Here is a 21,165-nt window from a genome sequence, read left to right as displayed (position 1 = left end):
ATGTGCTCCAATTATTATTAAAATCAGTACAGAGAATACTGATTTGAGATTTAGGTATAAATCATGGGCAAGACTATGTAAATCTCAGTCTCCTTATTCTAAATATCCATTTAAATATTTAAATGGGTACCCACAGGATCTTTTCATAGAGTTTTGTGAGAGTGAAAAGATAAAGTATGAAAGGTGATTTTTAAATTTTTATATGTATAATATCAATTGTTAAAGAGGAGACAATGTTGTAACATTTAACTTGATTTACATAACAATTTCTCATTTGATTCTCTCAATAATCCTAAAAGGTAGATTCCTCATTTCCCAGATGAGCAAACTAAGGCAAAGATGAGTAGGCAGATTTGGGCAATGACACATAAATAGTAAATGGCAAAGATCAGATATTTTATTACAAATTCAGTGCCACCATTAGACTGTAAGCTCCTTGAGGGCAGACTGTCATTTGCCTTTTTTTTTTTGTACCACCAGCACTTAGCACAGTGCCTGAAGATAATAGGTGATTAATAAATATTTACTGATTGATTGCCCTTCCCTTTTCATTGATTTTCATTGATGTAATCTCTTTTTTTCTGAACAGATATAATATGGGATATTAATGATTATTACAAAATCTGCAACAATGAACAACTCCAGCCTTTGTGTTCCACAGATATCACTTATTCCCATAATTGTATTTGAATTCTTTCTCTCATTCATCTGCTTTGTCAGATTTAATTCTGAGTCATATGAGTAAAATGTATGCCTTCTTCTTCCCAGAAGTAAGTCCACCATATTCCTAGAACCTTGTCATAAATCACCATAGTGAAGGTTTCCATGAAATGTTTCTCCATTCTATATGAAGGATATAAATATCTCCAATTCATAATGGCCCAGGGTAAGAGAAAAAAATTACTTATACAATTGACATCCATAAAAAAATTCAATTCAGGCTTTAGTGTCAATCTCTTCTACATTTAGGTATTTTAGAAAAATTTTGGCCACAAATAAGACACAATTTTAAAGCCAGGCTAACCATTGGCATCCAATATATACTCCCCCCTCCCCCAACTGCTCCCATCCTGTTCCTCTGAATGTAATCTAACAAAATCATTCATTGTATGGGTCAATGATTAAATATTATATCCCCCCAAAAATATTGATGTAATGGCCATGAAGGCAGCTTAAGAAAGTGCTGTAGAGAGCTTAGAGCTTGTTCAGACATGAAAGATGCCAAGGTTATCTGGTTCTGCCCATGCCATTGCCAGTTGTCTTGATTTTTTGTCTTGCCACTGGACTTTTATGATTCTGGGAGAGAGATTGATGTTGACAACTTTGTGTAATTATGTATTTTGTGTAATTATGGATTTAAATCCAATTCACAAATTAGTCAAGGCATAATCCCATGATATGATTGGTCCCCTTTAAAATGAAAGATGAAGAATAATTTGCATTATGAAGAGAAGAGGCTGAGTGGGGTTCAGTAGATAGATCCTTGAGCCTGAAATCAGGAAGACTTGAATTTAAATCCAATTTTAGACACTAACTATTGATCATGGGCAAGTCATTTTGCTTCCATGTTCCTCATATATAAAATGGGAATAATAATTGCATCTACCTCCTATGAGTTGTTGTGAAGATCAACTAAAATAATAACCACAAAACCCTTATCGCAGTATCTGGAATATAGTACATATTAAATCAATTTTAGCTATTATTATTATTGCTTTTCTAATGGTAGAATTATAAGCGCAAAGATTTGATAGAGGAGATTAAAGGAAGTCAATCTCTCTGAGTCTCAATTTCCTCATCTGTAAAATGGAGATGATAACAATTGCCCTAAATATTCTAAAGATTATAAATTTGAGAGACAGTAAACACAATAATAATGACAAATCACATTTATATAGCATTTTAAGATTTGGAAAGTGCTAAATGACTCCCACTTATGACTCTCCTGCTTTAGATATACCACTGCAATGGGACAGTTCCTTCCTGAATACAACATTGATCATGCTATACTCCCTACCTATCATACTTCTAACCTTCCTTTAAGGGCTGCCTCCTGTTCTACTAGCTCCATGAAACTTTTCTTTAACATCCCAATCAACTGGCATTTCTAATTCCTTTAATTTCTTTTTTAGCAATTATTTTTGGTCTATGGGACTCATTGGGCATTTATGTTATATTGTTTGTCCATTCTCAATGATCTAGGGTGACGTCTTGATTTTTTTAGTGAATTGAATTTAACTGAGGCAGAGTTGAGCAAAATCATCAAACTCATGCTCTCCTCTAGAATCATGTGATCCAGTGGCAAGACATAAATCAGGATGATTGGTGATGACTGGGGATTTAGTGGGAGACCCAGGCCTTTTTAAATGAAGGTCTTTCTTCTTAAGTAAATATAATGAAAAGACAAATGAAGTAAGAGGATCTGGCTTTAAGAACAGAAACATCTCAGAATTTTAATTGTATTCATCCATTAAATAGGAATAATGTTCATTCTCCTGACTATCATCAAACTAAAATGCCACTTTCTACAAGGAGGTATATTGGATCTCCTTTAATATTAGTGTCTTCCTTCCGAGACATCTTATGTTGTCTTCTATTAGAATGTAAGCTCTTTGAAGGCAGATCCATTCTTGCCTTTATTTAGATCCCTAGCACTTAGCACAGTCACTTAATAAATACTTATTCACTCGACTGACCTGTATTACCTCTTATCCAAGGCTATTTTGAGAATCAAATAGCAATGTAAGTGAAACCATTTTCAAACTTTACAGTCAGTGCCTTATAAATTTCTAGTATCATTATCATTGCAAGGTCCTTGAAGGCAAGGTTTATATCATTCTTTTTAATCCTCCAGTTGGAGAATAGAACCACACCTTGTCCATAGTAGGGTTTTGATAAATGTTGATCTAAAGACATATCAAATGAATGAAAAAAAATATGCTTAAAATAGGTACAGCTCTTAGCTAGGCTTAAAAATCTAAGTTCAATAAAAGAAAGAAATAAGACTGTGCAACACACTCTAATGGGATTTTTCTGTATCTCTTCTATCCTTTACCTGGTATTGCATTACTTTGAGAGCACAGGAATACTTAGTACTGGTGTGCAGAGGAATTTTACTGTGCCCTTGGGAATGATCCTGTTACATTTTCTGTTGGCAGCAAAAGTAAAGGCTCGGCTCTATTTCCCTTCTTGAGTCACAAGGAAGACACCCAAGTATTCAATTCTAATTCTGCAATGCCCAAACTTCTCCTTTTTCTGGTTCCTCAACCACCCCATGCCCACAGCATGATCTAGGGACAGTTACAGGGTGAAGCAAATAGAGAGCTGCTCCTAAAATCAGAAAGACCCGAGTTCAAATCAGACACTGAAAAATGGGAACTTCAGTCTGCCTCAGTTTCCTCAATTGTAAAATGAGGATAAGAACAGCACTATTCTCCCAGGATTGTTATACAGCTCAAAAGAGATAATATTTGTAAAGAGCTTAACATAGTGCTTAGCATATAGCAGGTACTTAATAAGTGCCAATTCCTTCCCACTCACCAATCCTCTAACATGCCTTGTGATAACTCAAAAGCAGACTGACTCCAGTCTGTAACTGTTAACTTCTTTCTTCTCCCAAAGCTGTGCTTATTTCTTGCATAAAACAAGCCAAGTATATAACTTCTTCCAATAAATTGGGCCAGTATTTACTGAAATCCTACTACATGACACTGATCTTCTAGCTAATTGTCTATCAATCAATTCCAGGCATGTTAATTTTCCCCATGCTGGGAATGCTTTTCTTCCCTTCTGTCTCCTGGCTTTCTTCAAGTTCCAGCTAAAATCCCACTTTTTACGGGAAGCCTTTCCCAATGTTCTTTATTGCTAGTATATTTCCTCTATTGATTTTTTCAAAAAATACATTACACACATATACACATATACATTTATGTTGTTTTTACATTTTACATCATTGCATCATATTGTTTTTCTCATTACACTGTGAGATTCTCAAGGGTAGGGGCTGGGTTTTTGTTTGTTTGTTTGTTTTGCTTTTTTTTGTATCCCCAGAACATAGCATAGTGTGTGGCATACAGTTGGTGTTTAATAAATGTTTATTGACTGAATATGCTGGTATGATGGAATACATACTCAAAAGGATAAAACATGGTCCTTTTCCTCAAATAACATAAAATGATGTGGGGGGGATAGAAATTGAAAAAAAAAGTTTATACTGTCCCTTACTGGTATTCATTTCATATATATTACATGAACATCATCACATTTTATATGACTCAAAGATGTCCAGAAGAGCTAATGGATAATTTCTGACAGTAAGTATCTAGTCTAGAGCATTTGTGCTGAATCTCATTGGATGAAATTCAATGGAGATAACTATAAACTCTTGCACTTAGGTTCAAAAACTCAACTTTAGAAGTGTGCCATTGAGGAAGCACAGTCAGGTACAATTTATCTGAAGCAAATTCGTGACTTGGGTAGAGCACAAGCTTAGAATGACTCAACAGTGTGACATGTCAGCTAGAAAAGTCAACTTGGACCACTTTATGATAGGCATAGCTTTGAGGAACAAGGAGTTAATAAATTGCCCCATATCTACCATTATTTTGAAAAATAAAAAAGAAATTGATAAAAACTAGAGTATTCAGAATTTAAAAAAAAAAAAAAGGTAGGAAAGGCAACTAGGTGGCACAACCTGAGTTCAACTCTAGCTTCATACACTTAACACTTCCTGTGTGACCTTGGGCAAGTCATTTAACCCCAATTGCCTCAGGGAAAAAAAAAAAGTATTCCGAATACAGAGCCTGGATGCTGAAGAGCCTTGAGTTCATGCTATATGAAAATTGGTTAAAGGAAATGAGAAATGCTCGACCTGCAAAAGAGAAAATTCAGAGGACATAAGAGCCATGAATTGCATCACCTTTAGCCAGACTTAACGTACTCTTTCCAAACATTGCTCCTGTTTCTGCTTTTTAGTTCCAGACAGACTAAATCTAACAACTTTTCCACATGATGATCTTGTGAGTATTTAAAGATGGCTATTATATCCTTTGTGAATCTTTTCTTTTACTTTATCAATTTCCTTCTTGCACTGCGTCATCTGAAACTAATCAGATTGTAGTTGTTTGCTTTATATGGAGCAATAGAGGCATTGAATGTCCCTATCTTGAGTGCTTACTTATGGGGCCAAAACAAGACAAACACACACCTAATAAGTGCATACAAGAGAACATCCATACTTCCTAGGGAAATTTCTTCCCTTAAATATCAAGAATTGATTCATTCTTTGACTCCACAGTGCCCAGTATGAAATACTCATTGCTTAATCAAGAATTTATAAAGTAATTTGTAATTTGTAAAGTAAAAGGTAGTATGGGATAAAGCAAAAGATTAAGAAGGGAATTAAAAAAAAAAAAAACATACTTGTTTCTTAATTGTAAGTGAACCCATAACACCATATCTTTCAAAAGCTTTCTTGAGGAAAGATTGTTTCTGTCTTTGTATTTGTTATCTTCAGTGACAAGAATGTAGTAGGAGCTTAATAGATGCTTATTGATTAATTAGAGCATTTGAGACCCATGGCACAAAATTCCTGCTCCACAAAGGGGGGAAGAAAGAATTAAACAGAATAACAGTGACATGCAATATAGACCAGAAAAAGAATGAAAGGAAACAAAATACTTCAGATTTTTCTCAGAGACTGCCTGTCAAATGTGGAGCTGTCTAAGAAATTATGATGCAGTGGGGATACAGAGGGAACTAGCTTGCATCTTCTACTTCTCCTGTATCTGTTAGCGTGCTTTTAAAACTTTATTCTCTAATCCAACCTAAGATACTATCCCAAGTTAGTAAATTTCCAAAATAAGGGGAAGAACTGGGACTTGGAAAGGAAGGTCAGAGAGGATAAAGGAAGGAAGCAACATATAAGCAAAGCCGACCTTCAGGAAAGCTCCAGCTTCCAGCCGTTCACAGAAGCACTAAAATAGGCTGAGACTCTCCAATGCAAAGAGAGTTTTTAAAAGCTCTTCTTCATCAATAGTAGATTTAAGAGAAGGTTTCTAGCTCAGCAAGAAATCTACAGGAATTCTCGCTGTAAATCACGACGGGGAGGGGGGGTTGCATGATTTGGGGACGTGGGTGTGCTTCTTAAACTTTAAAAGGCAGGCAAATGATTTGGCCCCAAAGAAATGTGGACGTAAGAGTTTAACGCTTATACAAATACAAATCATGGTTACTGGCAGAAAGGACTCAGGTCCAAACACATAAACACACTTGCAGAAGTTAACGCAAAGCCAAGGCGTTTATTTAAAAGGGAGGTGGAGCTTCATTAAAGCACTAAGAAAGTCACTGCCACAGAGAGATAAACAGCTGGCGGCTGATCAATTTGAACAAACAGGGGCTACTGTTTCATTAGTCTGTAAATAAAAGGACTGAGGGCTGGAAGGGGGGAGGGAGAAGGGGTGAAGAGAGAAAGTAGGGGAACTGAAGATTCTAAGACTAGGCGAATAAAACTACGAACCAAGAACTGACAGGGGAATACATGGAAACAACACTGATGACATGGAGATCAGCAAGGCACTCAGTGGAGGTTTCTTTTTCACACACACCTCCCCGCCCCGCTACACACACACACACACACACACACACACACACACATCCTGGGGCTACTCCATCCCAGCAGTTCATTGCAGGTTTACCCCTGCAATGAAATAACAGCAGTTGGCAAAACCGAGAAATTGTTCTTAAATGAGAGGAGAGAGTCGATATTCCTTGACCAAATCAAATCAGTGAGGTACCCTATGAATTGAAAGGAGAAGAAGGAGAAGGAGGAAGAGGAAGAGGAGGAGGAGGCGAAAGAGAAGGAGGAAAGGAGGAGGAGAGAAGAAGAGGAGAAAAAGAGGAAGAGGAGAAAAAGAGGAAAAAGAAGAAGAAGAGGAAGAAGAAGAAGAAAGAAGAAAGAAGAAGAAGAAGATGATGATGATGACAATAATCCGAAGAAGAAAAGACAGTTTATGAAAAGACAGTTCAATTGCTTATGTTTTGTCTGTCCTCGGGGGCAAAGACAGAAGATTGGATTGGGAGAAGTGAGAGGTGCCTCCTGCCTATCGGAGTTCCAACTCTTTGGGCAGCACATTAGCAGGATGCGGGAGGGGGTGGACGTGAAACACTGGGATTTATCCTCCCGGGGTAAGACCCCATCCCCACCCTATCCCAGGACAATTTTAAAGCTCTAAAGTTAGCCTTTATAACTGGAGAGACACTTGCAGGAACAGAGCTGCTAGTAGGAAGAGGAAGGCTGCAGCTCCGGGAAAGGAAGTGACAGCTGCCTATCCCGCACCTGCACCCGGGAGACCCCAGGGCACCCGCAGCCGCGGCGTAACTCGCGTCCCTCGAAAGCCGCAGCGGCGCGAGGGAGGCAGGGGCGAGCTGGGCATAGGAGCAGCGTAGCTCCCCCTCTGCCGGGGCCCCTCCTTCCCTCCACCCGCCCCGCGGGTGTGAAACGCCTCTGCAGGGCAATCCCGGGCCCCCGGCCCCCAAGCACGCATCCCCCAGTCGCCAGCTTCTCTCCCTGATTTGAAGGGTCGTTTCTCTCGCCCTCCCCTAACCAAAGCCGTGACCGTCAGCCACCTCACATCTTCTCAGTCCGTGCGCCCTTCGCCCAGCGTCAGCGGCCGCAGCACGGACTCAGCAGCACTAAACCTCGAGGCCTCCGAAAAAAGCAGAGGAAAGGCGGAGAACGATGGAGAAAGGCCCCGGGGTTACGGGGGTCGCCTCTACTCACCCCGAGTAGCGAAGAGAAATGCACCAAAATGGAAGCCCGGCAGAAACTTGGTTCATCGATCCCTGGCGCCCCGGGCTTCCCTGGCACTGGCACAGACTCGGACACGGACGCCGGGCAGGGGTCAACAAGTCCTTCCTTCTAGGCGGCGCTGAGCAGCCGCACGTCCAAAGCTGGGCACACAGCTGTCGGTTAAGAAGAGCGCACCGCACCCACCCTGCAGCCCTTGGGTCCCCTCGGGGCCGCCGCGCTCGCTCCTTCCTCCCGTGTGCCTGCGGCTGCCTGTCCCCGAATCCTCCGGTGGGCACCGCAGCGAGGACGAGCAGAGGGGAAACGAGCAAAAGGAGACGGCGGCAGCTTCGGGTGCCCCGGGGTTCGGAGGCGCAGCCACGTCCGCGGGGGCTGCCCGGGCTCCCGGGAATGCGGAGAGGAAAGGAAAGGAAGGGAAGGCGAGGAGGAGGAGGAGCGGCGAGAAGGGAAGTGCCCGCGGAGGAGGCGACAGCTGGGCGCAGCCTTCTCCGCACTGCCCCAGGGCGCGGGCGCCTCCGGGGCTGGGGAGTGCCCGGAGCCGGCTGGGGCAGAGTAGAGCTGCGCTGCGCTGCCACCCGCGGGGAGGCCCGGCTGGTGCGGCTGCAGCTGCTGCTTTAGACGCTCGGGGAAAGGATGGGAACTAAGAGGAAGAAGGAGGCTGGTTGGCGCTGGCGCTGGCGCTGCCGCTGCAGCTCACGCTCCCCACAGCAGCTCACGCTCCCCACAGCAGCTCACGCTCCCCACAGCAGCTCACGCTCCCCACAGCAGCTCACGCTCCCCACAGCAGCTCACGCTCCCCACAGCAGCTCACGCTCCCCACAGCTGAGCCCGGCCGCCCCTGCCGCTGCCGCTGACACCTGGCCGACACCCGCCGGCCAATCAGAGGAGCCCGGGGCGGGGGCGGGGAAGGGGGCGGGCGGGAGGGCTCGCGCACGCTCGCATTCTGACACAGAGACACCCGCACCTTGCGCGGGCCCTGCCGCTAGGCACGAGCCGGAGGACGCGCCGCTAAGCCCCTTCCCCAACGCGCCAGCCCTGACCCACCCTCTGCTCCCCTTTCCCCCTCCCGGGGATCAGTGCCCCCGCGGCGCACTGGCTCGCGTGGAGTCGCCGTTGCCAGCTTGGCCTGGGGAGACCGGGGGAGGGGAGGATGCGGGTCGCCTCCTTTGCTGCTGCTGCTGCTGCTGCTGCTGCCTCCCGGAAGGCTGGGAGTGGGCTTGGAAAGGGCAATAAAATGGAGCGGGAATATGATGTAAAAAAAATTTTTTAAAAAGGTTGGGAAATGGAGAAGGGTTAAGGAGGAGATAGGATCCGTTCCTGATACTCCTAGGGAGAGTGGGGGAGCGCGGCTAAGTCCCGCTTCAAGGCCTGGCAAAGCCCCCCACCTCCCGGGGACCACTGCAGTACAGGGCTGAAGCGGGTGGCCAAGGAGTGCAGTCAAGGGGTTAGGATTGCAGACGAAGCACTCACTGCCAGAAGCCCTGGGTCCCTTTCCCTGGTGCTGCACCAGCGCTTGGCTCCCCGACCTTGCATAAATCATTTCATTTAACAAGCACTCCTTTCCCCAGACACACACTCATCCACGCAGTTTCGTGTACACTGGAGATGCCCAGTTCTCCAACCGGGGACCTGCCAGATGAAAGAGTTGGGTGATTATGGGGTTAGCCAGTATCCCTGGGAACCTTCTTTGAAAGGCTACCCGACAGTTAATTGAAGAGTTATGGGGAGGTCTTCCGTGTCTCACAAACCCAATCAGTCTTAACATTTCAGCTTACTTTCAACAGAGCTGAAGTTAAATGTATCTATCAGAGGCAATAGGAAGAACCCATTGCTTTCAAGTGTCCTAATTCTTTTAAGTATCCCATAACTGAGTAGATGAGAGTTCAAAAATGGACAAGCAAAAACTTGGAAAAACCCAGTAACCATGCTCATTTCCACCAAATTAATTACGTTCAAATTCAGCAAGCAAAACTATGTTGGGAGAGCTCCTATTTACCTGTGTAGAATAGTCAGTTTTCATGAAAATTGTTTTAAATAGCTACCTTCTTTTTGACAATGTCATCTCTTCCTAATACGTGACAGCAAATATTTCAGGGGATTTTTTTTCCTTCAATTATGATTGCATTCACCAAGTAAAAAATGTATTTACAATATTAGGGAGTTTTGTTTGGTTTCAAAGAAGTAGATTTGTGAGCTGTTCTCCAGATAATTAATTTCAAGATTCTGAGTATTTGACTTTCTTATTTTTGCAGATACAAATTCTAAGTATCCACCGGTAGAATAGTTCTAGGATTAGAGCTATTTACAACTGGAAAGGACTTCAGAGTCTCACCCACTAGGTGAGTTACTTTTTGAGAGTTTGCTTCAGCACTTTGAGGATATCCTTGGTACTTTTAGAAGCTCTATAACTCTCTCTGGCCAGTGGAATTATGGTATTCCCAAAATGCAGATTTATACCCTGAAAGCAGCTGGCTCAACATTGCTTGTTAGTATGTAGAACTATAAGAGAGAGAGAGAGAGAGAGAGAGACAGACAGACAGACAGACACAGACATACAGAGACAAATGGACAAAGATACAAAGAGAAAAAGACAGAGACAGAGAAAGTTTTCTTTTGACTGCTGATCACTGTTCAAATGTATTGCAAGATCTTATGTCTGACAGAACAGATATTTTGAAAAGGAGGAAAATACTGGCAAGCATATACTGTGAAAGATGTTAAGCTTATGCCAAGAAATGTGGCCAACAGACTTGGTATAGTATCTAAGTCCAACCATGAAACATTTCATCAAAACATTTGTTTCAGATCTCATTTTACCCTAGTAAGAGACCAAGAGTCATTTACTGAGCAGGGGCATTATTGGAGGATAAAAAACAAATAAGAGATGGGATTTTTAGTGGTCAGAGACTTGCAATTCAATTAGCATGCACACATGGAATTACAATTACAAGGAAACATATTACTTTGGGAAAAACCAATTACAAGGGAATATTACATTGGTATTTTAATGAATCAAGCACTTACTACTAATCCATATTCCCTTTACTAGTGTACATTATAACCTTATCCACATCTCTTCTAATGCTAATTTTTGTCTTTCCAAATAGTTCCTATAGAAGGTCCAAAAAATAACCTGGGGGTCCTTCTCCGGTTATTTTAAATATTTTACAGCTACTACTAAAGTACTGAGATTGTCCCCTAACCCTACATGTTAATCAAACATGTATTAAGTGTTTACTATGTACCAGATGTGGTAAGAGTTGGATGCAGAAAGTTCTAAAGTTAAATCATGCCTTACACACTCTCCAGCTAAGTAACCAAACAAGCCATTTGATTTCTCTGTGCCTCAGTTTGCTCATCTTAAAATGGCAATAATGATAACAACTACATGACTGGGTTGTTATAAGGATCAAATTAGTTAAATGTAATAAATATAATGTAGGATGTAAAATGATTTCCAAACATTAAAATGCTATGTAAGTTGTCAACATCGTACAACATCATACTTCTGATGCCTTCTAGAAGTCATCACCAGTAACATGCTACTTGGGTATCTGTTCTTCAATTTTCTATTGCCCTATGGACTATTTGAAACTCTGATTATTCTGAGACCCAATGTTCCATGATTCATAGCCATGTAACAAAATAACCAGGAAATGATAATGTTTAAAAGGTATAGGTATTTAAAGCAATGAGCATTTTAGGATCAATGAATGTGCTCCATAATATTCCCAAAGTTTATCTGTTGGATCCCCCAATGAGATCTGGGCCCAGTTCATTGTACATCTGCAGTGTCTACTCAAGATTCCCTTTCTCTTTGCTCTTATCTCTTCTCATATAGCACACCCTTTGAGATCATTTCTCCAAATTTCCAACACTGGCAGAGGGGGCCACGGAGGGGATGCTTCTAATAAGTAGCCTTATGGGTGATTATCCGAATACTGTAGATCATGAGCCCCCACTAGCATACTTCCCCTTAACAATCAACAACAGACTCAGTTGATTATCAAAAAAGATATTTACTCAAAAGGCATAGCAAGAACAGTATTGACAAAATATTTTGTTTAAAAAATATGGGAGAAACCATTCCACAAAACTGACTCCTTCTACCCAAGAGGCAATGGAAAGAAGAGTAGATACAAACTTATGGTACAGCAGTAGTTAAGCTCATGTGTAGGAAACATACATGATCAAATCATCTTAAAACTCTGGAACCTCTGGGACAACAGAGCCTTATTATCTTTTCTTCCTCTGAAAAAGAAAATAAATCTTACTGTGGGAGTGAAGAATCAGTGTTAGTGATGGATGACTCACTATACTACTAAGCTAAGCTGGGCTCTTCACCAAGCATAGGATCCTTACTGGATAGGTTGCACAGATAGGTTGAATATTACATGGTACAATGACTCAGCTGGATCCTATCACTACTAAGGTAGGTCAACCAGGTAGTGCAGCTGGAAGTTGGCTGAACTGACCAGGTTACTGAATTACTGGATCCAGCTGCTGCTGGACCAAACCAGGCAAGTCTTTCTCCCACTTGGATAGCCACTGATTGATTGGGTTGAGAAAGTTGCTATGTTGCACAAAGACAGCCTTCTCTGTAGATTTATCCTTTGGAGCCCTTGGATTCACTCTTTAATTTTTACTACCTTCAGACTCTGGTTGGGCTGAGTGTTGATATGCTCTCTTCCTCGAGAAATTATGTCATTCTTTTCAGCTACGGTGCCATGTACTTTTTCAGCAAGAGTTAGCCAAAAATTGTTAGGTCAAGACATCAACTTTGAAGTCTCCTACCTCCAGACAGGAGATAGAAGTCTAATCTCTCCTGATTGACAATTCTTTTTTTTTTTCTTTTTAATTATAGCTTTTTATTTACAAGATATATGCATGAGTAATTTTTCAGTATTGACAATTGCAAAATCCTTTATTCCAATTTTTCCCTTCCTTCCCCCCACCCTAGATGGCAGGTTGACCAATACATGTTAAATATGTTAAAACATGTTAAATACAATATATGTATACTTGTCTGTAAAGGGCTGAAACTCTTGAGTTGATGCACTGGAGTCAGACAACTGAGTACTTAAGGCTAATTACCGATTGGACAATATTCTATTAGCATATGCTTGGAAAATAGCCCTTCCCACTATTATGTGCTGCCTTGATCTGTTGGCATATACAGAGAATCATAGGCGGGATTAGGGGGTGGAGTAAGACAAGTCAGAGTTACTTTTTGGCAGGAAAGAAAGAAAAAGGAGGTGTGAAGATTGTCAAGTCCATTCCCTTCACTTCTATCCCTAAGACCAAGAATAAAGACCAAGGACTTTTGCTTATCCTGACTCCGGCTGATTCTAAGGCATCCAGGGTGCTAACTCAGTCTTCACACATGTCCATACAATTATTTTGCCGTCCAAAAAGAATCTGACTTTGAAATAGTGTCACAATTAGCCTGTGAAGGAAATCAAAAATGCAGATGGACAAAAATAGAGGGATTTATTCTTCCATATGAACTTTGTTGTTATTTTTTTCTAGGTCATTAAAACAGTTTTTTGGGAGTCATTTTTAAGACTAACAATTTGATTTTCCTCTTTCCTTTTTCTAATCAGATTTACTAAAGGTTTATCTATTTTATTGGTTTTTTCATAAAACCAACTCTTGATTTTATTTATTAATTCAATAGTTTTTTTTTTTATTTTCAATGTTATTAATTTCTCCTTTTAATTTTAGAATTTCAAGTTTAGTATTTGATTGGGGGGTTTTCTTCAGATGTGCATTGCCCAAATATGATCACTATCCATATGACTCTTCCCACTGAATGTAAGTATATTTGTTAATGAGTGAACCAAATGTTTAGAGGGAAAATGTTTTATTATTTTCATATTATTTCATTTAATATCATGTGATTTGAACCAACCAGTTAGTTCAAATTGATTAGTAATTTATAAGTAAAATTAAAGCATTGGGGGTTCATGAGCTATGATTTGCATAGTATTTTGACCTACCAAGTTCTTAGAACCTAGAGTATCTTTCTAGGGATTGCTGAATGAGAGAAGTCTACACTACTATTTAAATTTAAGAAAAAGTGAGGTCAATGGTTATTTTAAAATTTTTTTCAATTTTTAAGTTCAACAGTTTATTTAAACAAATTGGATTAGAACTTATTTAATCACATACTATTATCTTTTCCACATTTATCAAGGGGAAAAAAGGTGAACAATATCAAGGATTACAGAAAAGTTCAAGAGAATGAAAAGTGACAAAAGACCAAGATGCTCACTATTTTCTCACTTGGTTCTCAGGATACCATCCCCTTCTTCAATTTCTTTGACCACTCCTTCTCAGGGTTTTTTTTTTTTTTTTTTTTGCTAGATAGATCCTCAACAGATCAAAACTTCCAACTGTGGGTATTTCTTAGGGTTCTGTTCTCAGCTTTCTTCTCTTCTCCCTCTGTATTACTTCACTTGGTAATATCATCAGTTCCCATGGAGATTTAGTTACCATTTCTATGTTGATGATTTTCAGATTTGCTTGTCCTTCCCCAGCCTCTCTATGACCTCAGAACTTCCATTTCCAACTACCTTTCAGATTTCTCAAATCTACTCCAGAGGATAGAATGTTGGCAATAATTTTCAAGGTGTTTAGGATCAACACGATCATCACAAGATGAGATGACCACGTGCTCTATGAAATGTATTTTTGTTGCCTCTGGTATAAAATGAAACTGATTCTTGTCACCCCCACTTTTTTTTTTTTTTTTTACTTCTCCAAGGAAAGTCTACAAATGAGCTTTTTGTTTAACTGCTGCATATCAGTCAGTTCAAATCAAAGTGTTGTGCCCTGAAGAATAGTGTTTTTAAAAATACCCATATTGGTTAGAATTAATTCCCAAATCATAGAATATCAAAATTGGGAGGGGTCTCAGAGGCTCATTGACCCAGGCAAGAACAAGAACAATCCCCCAAATGCTTACTTAGCCTCTTCTTGAAGACCCTTAAGGGAGTACTCACTACCTCCTAAGATAGCTCATACAACTTTCCAACTTTTGGAAAGCCTTCATTGTTGAGAAGATTGTCTTTACACATAGGAAGGCAACATGGGCTTCTCTGTGACTTTTGCCAACCACTCATCATGGTGCTCTCTGGAGCCAACCAAAAAGAGCTTAATCTCTCCTCAATAAAGCCTTTCATATTCTCATAACTCTTTTCTTCTCTGAGCTGAAAGTGAGAAGTTCCTTCAATAGGGATGAGATTTTTTTTTTTAATTATGTTTTCCCAGTACAGCTAGGATTGGATTTTTATTTTGTTTTGATTTTGGTCTGGACCTTTTGTTTTATTGGTATGGGAAATCTCTAATTAAAAAATCTCTACCTGCCAAAGCAGATTGTCAATGGTTCTGAAATTTATATTCTTAGAGAATTATCAAGGGGAAGCAACATGCCTATCACAACTGGTACATATCGAGGCCAGATTTGACCTTAGGTCCTCCTTCTTCCTGACTCTAAGGCTACTTTTCTATCTACCATAACATGTTGCCCCTCATTCCTTTGACAGAAATTCCTTTGACAGAATGGTTAGCCCATTGTTAATTAATATTCCCCTCTGTTTACACATGACTCATGAAGGACTGTCAATGCACTATATGTAAGTGATGAATAAATTAACCTCTGGAGCCTCCAAACTTCAGTAGATTTTAAAGCTCTGTATTTATTAAAGGTAGTATTTTTAAAATCTGGAAAAACATTTTTAAGACTTAACATTTGATCCATCAATCATACCTGGAATCAAGTAATGGAAAACAATTTGTCACTCCTCATATGGGACAATGATGTTACTGATCCATGGTAAACAGGATATTCATTTTAGGCTTGATGATCCAAAGGCTTGACATAAACCCATTGTTGGTTCGTGGAGTATCTGGTCCCTGACTGCAACCTAGGGACGTAAATTGGCAGGAGTGACCAAGGTTAGGTAAATTAAATTTTACAGTCTGATTATAAATATTTATTTTTATAGTCATAGCCATGGTGCAGAACCATGCAGTGTAAAGGTTTCCAACACCCTCCAGAAATTGTTGACATTTTACACAGAGCAAAGTGAAGTATGGAATAACTAAGTGATTTGTACAAGGTCGTAAAGAAAGTCAAGAAGAAACTACAAATAGGAAAGTGAAATTGAATCAGGGAAGGGGATGGGAGGTATTCAACAACAGAAAGAGAGGGCTTTTTGAGTTCTGATTTCTGAATCTTCAATGGGAGAAATGATTGATTTTTAATACTCTACTTCAAAGAACTGCCATTTGAAGATGATTTAAGGTAACAATGAGACAGGAGTAGATGACTTCACTTTCCACCTTTTGTGATTATTTTTGTCCATGAGCTGTAATCAATCCAAGAATGGACTCTAGCAAACACTATTTCTCTATGTTGTTCCTAAGGATTTTCTAACAGGATCTGCTCCTTTGCCAGAGTTTTTTCATCCTGGCTATTATCAAAACTTTAGAAAACTACTTCCATTATCAAGAAGTCTTTGACTCTTATGGAAGAGAGAGAATGCACCCTCTCTTTTCACATTAGAATCAGTGAAACTTATTTCTTAGACACAGGTCCCACTAATGAATCCTAGGCAAGTTCATGATAACACAGTAGATTTTTTTCAAAGTATATTCTTTTGTATCACTCACCTAATAAAAATAACTACTATTTCCTTCTACTGAGAATTTAAATGCTAAGGTTGGAAGGAACCTTACAGAATATGTAGTCCAATGTCTTCATCTGAAAGAGAAGACTGATACCTGTAGGTGAAGCATCATAGCACCATAGGTCAAGGCTAGAAAGGATAAAGAGGCTCAATTACTTTATAGAGTAGTCAACTGAGGCCCAGAATGTTAAATCATTTGCTCAAGATCACCCAAGTAGTGTCACAGCCAGGACTTCTGACCTCAGGGACTCTGATTGTAGAGTCAGTGCTCTTACCATAGTATAATTCAACTTGCACAAGGAAACGCTGCTTAGTGGTGGCAGAGGAAGGATTAGACTTTATGTCTTCTAATTCCCAGTTGAGTGCTCTTTTGTCTACAAGTTTCTTCAAACTTGGCATTATTACAATTTTTCTTCCTATACTCTTCATTTAGAAAGATATATCTGGATCTCTTTAATTGCCAGTTCAAATGGACTATTTTCAGTCCTCATTCTTTTTCACCTCTGGTGTGGTCAACCACCCTCTTCTCTCTAGGTTTTGATGCTCTATCCTCATTCTCCCACTCCTACTCTGCTCTTGTTCAGTCTCCTTTGTGAATCTTCAGCCAGGTCACACCTGCTAACCATAGGTGTAGTTCAAAGCTCTGTCCTGGGCCTTTTTCTCTTCTTCCTATATACTATTTGTCTTCATAAATTCATCAGCTCCTAGGGACTCAATCTTGCTGACAGAGCAAGCAATCTCTTGGTGATCAGAAAAAAAATGATACAAAGACAAATTCAAGGTCTTTTTTGAGAACTTTGGAACTGATTGTATGACATGGGAGACTGGCACAGGACCATCCAGCATGGGGTACCCTCATCAGAGAGAATGCTGTGCTCTATAAGCAAAGCAGCTCAAAAAATATGAGATGCATAAATTTAGAGAATCTACCCAAATGTTCACATGACCTATTTGTGCCCAACTTGTGGTAAAGCATTCTAAGTTCATGTGGTCTGATTAGCCACAGTCAGACACATTGTAACTTGATTCTAAAATAGTCATGTCATTTTGGTTCTCTTTGAGAACCAAGAACCACATTCCTTGTTGATGATTCTCAAATCTACTTATTTATCCATAATTTGTCTGCTCATCTCTAGTTTCATACCAACAATTATCTTTTGGACATCTTCAACTGGATGTATTAAACTCAGCATGCCCAATGCTCCAAGTCATTATTAATCAGAGAAATGCAAATTAAGACAACTCTAAGATACCACTACACACCTGTCAGATTGGCTAAGATGACAGGAAAAAATAATGATGATTGTTGGAGGGGATGCGGGAAAACTGGGACATTGATGCATTGTTGGTGGAGTTGTGAACGAATCCAACCATTTTGGAGAGTAGTTTGGAACTATGCTCAAAAAGTTATCAAACTGTGCATACCCTTTGATCCAGCAGTGTTACTACTGGGATTATATCCCAAAGAGATTATAAAGAAGGGAAAGGGACCTGTATGTGCACGAATGTTTGTGTCAGCCCTTTTTGTAGTGGCTAAAAAGTGGAAACTGAATGGATGTCCATCAGTTGGAGAATGGCTGAATAAATTGTGGTATATGAATATTATGGAATATTACTGTTCTGTAAGAAATGACCAACAGGATGATTTCAGAAAGGCCTGGAGAGACTTACACGAACTGATGCTGAGTGAAATGAGCAGGACCAGGAGATCATTATATACTTCAACAACAATACTATATGATGACCAGTTCTGATGGACCAGGCCATCCTCAGCAACGAGATCAACCAAATCATTTCCAATGGAGCAGTAATGAACTGAACCAGCTATGCCCAGAAAAAGAACTCTGGGAGATGACTAAAAACCATTACATTGAATTCCCAATCCCTATATTTATGCACACCTGCATTTTTGATTTCCTTCACAAGCTAATTGTACAATATTTCAGAGTCTGATTCTTTTTCTACAGCAAAATAACGTTTTGGTCAGGTATACTTATTGTGTATCTAATTTATATTTTAATATATTTAACATCTACTAGTCATCCTGCCATCTAGGGGAGGGGGTGGGGGGGGGTGGTAAGAGGTGAAAAATTGGAACAAGAGGTTTGGCAATTGTTAATGCTGTAAAGTTACCCATGTATATATCCTGTAAATATAAGGCTATTAAATAAATAAAAAAAAAAACTCAGCATGCCCAAAATGGGATTAATTATCTTTCCACCAAAAGAACCTCTCCCTTCTCTATCATTTCCCTATTATTTGAAGGGCACCACAATCCTCCCAGTTCTCCCAGGCTCACATCTTCTCACTCCCTGTCACCATCCATATCTAGTCTGTTGCCAAGGCCAGTTGATTTACCTTTACAACATTTCTCACATATGCCCCCTTCTTTCTTCATTACCAACACTCTGGTGCAGGCTCCTATCACTTCATAACAGGACTACCACAGTAGCCTGCTGATTGGGCAATCTGCTTCAAGTTTCTCCCTACTCCTGTTCATCCTCCATTCAGCTGTCAAAAGTAATCTTAAAGCATTTAAGTCTAATCATGTCATTTCCATGTACATAGTAGATAGATATAGTGGATATAGATAAATGTGGGAGGAAAAATAGATAGATAGGAAAGAAAGAAAGAAAGAAAGAAAGAAAGAAAGAAAGAAAGAAAGAAAGAAAGAAAGAAAGAAAGAAAGAAAGAAAGAAAGAGAAAGAGGGAAGGAAAGAAACAAAGATGCAAAGAAACAAAGAAGAGAGGGAGAGAAGGAGAGAAAAAAGGAGGGAGGGAAAGAGGAAGAAAGTAGTTGAACTCTCCCAAATCACACCTCTAAATATCTTTTAAAAAGTGCATCAAACTGAATTCTGAGTAATGAATAAGAAATCATAGTGAGTCATTTTCCCAGCCCATAGAAGCTTGGGAAGACAAAGATCTATATCTGCTTGCATAAGAATTGGCTTGGGATACGATGGTTGAAGTGGTCCCATCTGGACTGGCACTGGGAGCATCAAATGTGCAGGGATTGTAAGGGGACTGAAAACCTGATCAGAGAAAAATTCCAGAGGGATTCTTGTGCTAGCACTAGATGCAAGATTGGGTGCCATTTAGCAGTTCTATCACTTATTACCCTGTTCTAGGTCAAAATTACAGGGTAGAGAGAGGATTGCAGTTTTGAGGTAGCAGGAGCTCCAAGAAAGGACCAGAACTCAGACCACGAGGGAACCCTCAGATCTATCTGTGAAAGACATAAGGAAGCTTGGGAAGTAAGAAGAACCCAACTTGAAGGAAGTCCAAAGTCAAGAAATAGGCTAGGAAAATGAACAGACAGCAAAAAATAATGTGAACACAAAAAGGTTTTGTCTTGAGAGAGAAACTCAAGACACAAACTCAGAAGAAAAAAAATTATTTGAAAACATCTATAAGCAAATCCTCAAAGGAAAAGAAGAACAAATTAGACATAAGCCCAACAATAATACCTAGAAGAGCTAAAGATTTAAGAAAACAAATGTATATTTTTAAAAAATAAAATAGTAACAGAGAAAAATTGGGGAAAGAAATTAAAGTAATGCAAGGAAATTATGAAAAAAGAATTAACATCTTGGCAAAAGAGGCATAAAAAACACTAAAGGAAATATCTCCTTAAAAAAATTCAGAGTTGGCCAAATGGCAAAAGAGGCAAAAACAAACAAAAATTAATCCCACCAAAAGAAATAATTCCTTAAAAAATTAGAATTGATCAAGTGGAAGCTGATGGCTCCAAGAAACATTAAGAAATAACAAAAACATAGTCTGAAAACTGGAAAAATTTTTAAGAAAATATGAACTATCTTACAGGAAAAACAACCCAGAAAATAGAGCATTTAATATTTAATTTAAGATAATCTATGTTACCTGAAAACCATAATAAAAAAGACATCACATTTCAAGAAATATGAAGGAAAACTGTCCAGATATCATAGAACCAGAAGGCAAAATAGAAATTGAAAAAACTTCCTGAAAGAAATCCCAAAATGAAAACTCCCAGGAATATGGGAGTCAAATTCTACAGCTCCCCCATCAAAGAAAAAATTATTCTCAGAAAGAAACAATATTCATTAAAAAGATAAATTTCAAAAACAATTGATCACAGTCAGGATTATTTGAGATTTAGCAGATACAACTAAAAAGGAGAGGAGAACTTGGAAAACTGATTCAATGGAAATACACACACACACACGCACACACACACACAACACATATACACACATCTACACACATACAATGCACACACACACAGAGGTATGGAAATTAATCTTATGAACAGGGAATAGGAGGGGGAAAAGATAAGAGAAAGGGAAAGGATGGTAATAAGAAAAAGGGTATATTATGGGAAACAGTTTTTAAAAGTGAAACAGACTTTTGAGGAAAAGACAGGGTAAACAAACAAACAAAAAAAAAAAAACAAAAGAATAAATCGGTGAAAATAGGATGGAAAAAAATATTTTTAATAATCATAATTGTAAATGTGAATGAGAAGTATTCACCCATAAAATGGAAGATAGCAGAATAGATAAGAAAACATAATACAACAATATGTTGTTTACATGGCATATACTTGAAACAGAAAGACACAGAATTAAAATAAAGGACTGAAGTAGAATATATTATGCTTGAGCCAAAGCAAAAAAAAAAAAA

The 21,165-nt window shown here is 39.4% G+C and overlaps 1 protein-coding gene across 5 annotated transcripts in view; it reads right to left on the bottom strand.

The window, feature by feature from the left end:
- Positions 1-7,881, bottom strand: part of MYRIP (myosin VIIA and Rab interacting protein) — a 405,480-nt gene extending 397,599 nt beyond the window's left edge. For all 5 annotated transcript variants that reach the window (XM_031940030.1, XM_031940033.1, XM_031940031.1 and 2 more), the window contains exon 1: positions 7,781-7,881. The gene's annotated coding sequence lies outside the window, so the exon portion shown is untranslated. The remainder of the gene's footprint in view (positions 1-7,780) is intronic.
- Between the last annotated feature and the right edge of the window lie 13,284 nt (positions 7,882-21,165).

Source organism: Sarcophilus harrisii, chromosome 5 (assembly GCF_902635505.1).
Source record: "Sarcophilus harrisii chromosome 5, mSarHar1.11, whole genome shotgun sequence".
Classification (NCBI taxonomy): domain Eukaryota; kingdom Metazoa; phylum Chordata; class Mammalia; order Dasyuromorphia; family Dasyuridae; genus Sarcophilus; species Sarcophilus harrisii.
Note: the sequence above shows the minus strand (reverse complement) of the source record. Positions and strands in the feature narration are given on the sequence as shown.